At 34.8% G+C, this 5,401-nt stretch overlaps 1 pseudogene; it reads right to left on the bottom strand.

Moving 5' to 3' along the window:
* Positions 1–1,205: 1,205 nt before the first annotated feature.
* Positions 1,206–1,904, bottom strand: LOC149167603 (aldehyde dehydrogenase family 2 member B7, mitochondrial pseudogene; annotated as a pseudogene).
* Positions 1,905–5,401: the final 3,497 nt, after the last annotated feature.

Here is a 5,401-nt window from a genome sequence, read left to right on the forward strand (position 1 = left end):
TTGAGTTGACCCTGTAAATGATATCTGAGTACAATCCAACACGGAGTTACAAACCCTTCATACTCTTTCACCGTATTCATTTCAATGAACCAATGATCCCTAAATGAAAAAATTATAGCATTTGCCATTAATGTATGAGCTTACCTTATCAATATCCATGTGGCTGCTCATGGCAGCACCAGCAGTTTCACCAAAGCCAGAGAGCACATTAAGAGCCCCAGGGGGTATTCCTGCGTGCGATTACAAATTATGGAGAGACCACCTCCGATTAAACAGTGATTGGATTGGATCTGCAATATCTTGACCCTATTAAAATGATAATATAAATACCTCGCTGGCTAATTGTGCACAATAAAGTGCACTTAAGGGAGTCTGCTCTGCAGATTTGATAACCACTGTACATCTGCAAGCCAATGCAGGAGCGACCTTACAGAAAAACATCAGCAATGGAAAGTTCTAGGGTATAATCTGACCAACAACTCCGATGGGCTCATGCAAAGTATGGGCCTGATAAGGTCCACTCATCTTCAACGTTAATCCATGGATCTTGTCACCTAATCCTACACATATTCATAGATACAAAATTATCAAGGTCTTTAATAGGCAAATGCATCATAACGTCATCCAAACTTAGATCTAAATATCAATTACCATTACATTATATCAATTACCATTACATTATTTAAATTGAATACCATTACATTATTCAAATTTAGATCCTGATTTCAAAATACTAAGGAGATTATTTAAATTTAGTACCATTAAATGTTTCAAATTTAGATTAGTGAATTTCAAAATACTGAGAAGAGAAAAGATGAGGTGATTTAAGAAAGTTATAAATTAGGTCATTTTTATTTTGAAAGTGGATTTTAGAAATATTTTGAAATCTGAACAGGTAAAGCGTTAAAAAATTGACCACTATATTTTATTCCAAAATATTTTAAAAATAAATAAAATAACTATGTTTTATTCCAAAATATTTTTAAAATAAATAAAATTGGCTTATTAGTGAGATTCCAACTTCTAACACTAAAATATTCCCAAAAAAACTACTAGACATTTTAAAATATTTCCAAAATCAATAATCCAGTTAAATAAAAATATTGCCAGAATCAATAATCCAATTAAATGATTCTAAAATATTCCCACAATCCAGTTCCAAACTTAGAAAAAACAAGCGTACAAATAAGTTCATGGGTTTTTATTCAGGATATTTCACCAGCATAATATCGTAGAATCTTAATACAGTATGGTAAATCCATCATCCGAGACATATCTAGTGGCTTTCCATTGTCAAAAGTTTCAAGAACTGCGAGCTGCTCACTGTGTTGCAACACCAGATCCGCGAACTTGTGAAGAATGCACCCTCTTTCCTGAACCGGCAGCAAGTTAATCCATTAAAAGAAGAAAGAGAAAAAACGCAGAAAAGAAACCGGAAAACAACATAATATAGCAAAAGATGAACAATATTGATAAAGAAAGGGAAAAGAGAAAAAAACGCAGAAAAGAAACCAGAAAGCAACATAATGCAGCAAAAGTTGAACAATATTAATAACAATAATTACATAGCCAGACATGCGAGGCCATGGCCCGTGATCAAATGCTGCGCGAGCGGCTTTTACAGCCAAATCCACATCTTCTTGCCTGGCCTCTGATACGCTCGCTATCACTTCCCCTGTTAGAGGATCCAAAGTCTCGAACTTTTTCCCTGCAACAATACAAATAAATCAGCCCTAAAGATCTAAACACAAATCTTGATTTGACTTTAAAATACTGTACAATGGATCAAGAAATTAAATACCTGAAACTGAATCTACAAACTCTCCATTGATGAAGAGCTTCGTATACTTCACTATAACTGGGGGGCAAACGGTGCCATACGATTGGGAAGAAAGGGACGCCATCTCGGAGATTCTTTTCGGGCAGAAGAGGCTCCGAATGATAATCGAACGTTGCATACCGTGGCCCTCCTTACCATAATATATAACCATAATCATGGAGCCTCGGTCCTCGTTAACCTCAAAATCATTAATGCACTGAAATTTACAAAACACGATGGCTGATTCGTTAAAAAAATTGCATGTTGCATGAGCATGCAAATCCATAACGATTCCTTAATTTTAAATGGCGAAGTCGACAAATGCTCAAGTATCTAGTTGAAATTCTGAAGTTGTATTAGCAGCTCCTGCTCCAAACTGATTGTAGTGACTAGTCAAACATCTCATTCATCCTTATAGCACCCAAAATACTTCCAACCTACCAAAATTTGAATTTACAAATCGAATTTAAAAAAAAAAATCAAAATTCTGTCAGCAAGAAATTGTGGAAAATAGGTCTCCAAGAGACACATGTAATTCCCAAACCATGCTACTTGTGCACAAAATGAGAGATGCTTTTGTTCTTTGGGCCATGTTATACATAATGGCTGAAATAGGAGGAAAATGTAGATTTTTATTTTTTGAAAAATAAACCTCCAAGAGAATTGCATATCTCCAAAACCATAACACCTGTGCAAAAACAGAAGGAGATTTTTGCTATTTGGCCTATTCCTGGCAAAAAAGGTCTTTCATTTTTTCTAAATTATTTTCCATTCAGTTTGAAACCTCTTTTGAAAATGATGACATAAACAATCAATTTCGAATCAAATTCGTAGCAGACCTCCATGGTTGATATGATTGGAAATGGTTCTATGCAAGAATGAGTGTGTATATGTGCTTGAGATGACCTGTTGATGATGTAGCACCCTCTGAGTGATTCCCTCCATGCTTGCATACCTCCAAAATGTTTGTTCTTGGTTTGTGTAGCATTTGCGCAACAACCTCCTTTCTTCTGAGTTTTCAAACACTAGCTTTCAATTCACAGCTTCTTTGAGTGCGAGTTTCAATGACATGTGAATGAGCATAGGTTTTTAACTTTTTTGAATTTAGTGCCTCCATATGCCTTGTTTCATGTCATGAGGATGAATGGTTGAGTGGAAGAAGAGTGAGCTAACATGGGGATATCCCTTACTAATGAGACCAATGATGAGAAGTGAATACCACTAATAGACTTATGATTAATGAAAACCCCATGAAATGACCCCTTGAACCCTCAATAATTCCTTTTCCCTCCATGATTACGTATTTGAATTTATGACCTTATGAACTGTCATGAACTTTAGACTTGATACTTTCACAAAATTCAACCTTAGATTCAAAAACCTCTTTATGACATGAACCTTTACAATGGGGATGATAGCCTGTGACACACACAAACCCCTTCATATAGAAATCTTTAGACTATGAAACTTGTGATTCATAGGCTAAATTTTACAAACATACCTCGAGAATGGAATAGTAAGATAAGCAAAAAATATGAATCCTAGACTATAGGACCCTAACATTGGCTGCAATGGGGATGGAAGCCTCCTAGTGAGGTGCCAAGAACACTGTAGACTAGTAGCCTAACCATTGGGCAATGGAGTCAAAAAATAAATTGACTCAACTGTCTGAATTATTACAAAGCTGAAAAATTTAAAGGAAATAAGAAATTTGACAACACATCACCAAAGTCTTAGGGCCTTCTCCTCGGGCTTCAAACGTTTATGATAGTTGTCCACGCCTACTGAAGATATATATACACTCTTGAAATGATCCCTCCAATATAACCAATCAAGCCAATAACTACTTGATTGCTTTCCGCTTTCATTCAGTTCAGACAGAAAGAAAAAACTGTGAAATGACCCAACAACATAAAATTTGAACCCAAATTCAAAATTTCTCCATTTTGAGAAGCTAAATCCATTGACTAATTTCAAGAATATTGCACATTTCTCATTCTCTGATTTTTGCAACATAAATGCAAAAGAATCCCAAAAATCATGAATATGTCCTTCTTGTTGATGAACACAAGGAAAAATGGAAGCTCCATCTATATTCGTTAGTTGTTCTATGTTTTTAGTTTTAAAATAACTCTAAACAATATCAACATACGATTCATTTTGAATTTCAAAGGAGTGAAGATAAACATGTTCTTACACATGATCCTCTGCATATGTAAGAAGTTACCAACAAGGACCAGTTCACTCCTAAATTTTCCATGCAAACAATTTTAGAGATCTGATTTTCGTAGACTTTTTCGTGAGAGAAAAATTCAGCAGACGAATGACATGAAGGAAAATTTGAAACATTATCTTCATCCTTGTTTCAATCACATGAAAACTGAAATATTACTACAAATCATCATTAAAATCGTGAGATGAAACATGACCTTCATCATGCAAATATGATTGGTCTTCAATCACGGAAGAAAACACTGTTTGTTGGAAATATTCTTGTGTATCAAGGCTACTAAAATCTACTAGTTCTTCCTCCTGATAACTTAAAAACTGACAAGACTGTTGCAAATTTTCTTCAAACTCAGGAGACAAATCATAACTTTCTACATCACGATGTTGATCTATTTAATTTTCAACCCTTGGAGAAACTATTTCTTTCTAGAAATCCACCTAAATATCATGGAAACATACCTCTTCTATTTCCTCCTGGTATTGAAAAGGATTCTCATGAAAAGCTTCTATAATCTCATCATCCATAAATTGATCATCTTCATAAAAAATTTCCAAATGCTCAATAAATTATTCAAAATGTATGCAATAGTCTTAGACCAACAATAAGGAAGGATGGTTTTCTTTATATCTCTCATAAGATACAACATGAAAATATCTAAGAGAATACAAACAACCATTTGGCAAGCTTTCATACCAATATCTCGCTTTTTCCTCCAAGGTAGCCTTGAACATCTTCATAAGGTAGTCTTCATGAAATTGAACTTTAAGTCTATGCACATGAATGTGAAATTTTAACCAAGTGAATTGCAACATCATCTCCTTTCTGATCTCTGGATTTTGGAAAATAAGTTTTACAATCTACACAAGGCATGCAGTTTGGAAAGATATGAATATGAACATGATTCATAGGCGTATACCTTGCAAATGAATTTATTATTTGCCAATAGAATTTCCAGTAAACCTCTTATTTATGGATCATGCTATCTGCGAAGTCTTTGGATTAGGTTGAAATTTCATTGGTGTCGCTAGGTGAATAGTTCAACCTTCATGTGTCTGATTGTTGTCCACCATCAAAAATTAGATCTGAAACTTTGATGATCTTTTCTCGGGGAAGATGGAACCTTTCGATCCCCGAAAATGACACCATTATGTTATCACTTTGTAATTAACCTATAGGATTAAAAAAGGATCACAGGGGTAACCACAAACCTCTTTTGAAAACTTAGAAGAAAGGAGGTCATTGTGCAAACTAATAAAAACCATTTTGGAGGTCTACAAGCATGGAGGTAAGCACTCATAGGGTGCTACATCATCACTAGTTCATCTCAATCACATATACACACTCATGCTTGC

This window comes from Pinus tabuliformis, chromosome 5_1 (assembly GCF_031772625.1).
Source record: "Pinus tabuliformis cultivar Carrire ecotype Pingquan chromosome 5_1, CPIR1, whole genome shotgun sequence".
Taxonomy (NCBI): Eukaryota; Viridiplantae; Streptophyta; class Pinopsida; order Pinales; family Pinaceae; genus Pinus; species Pinus tabuliformis.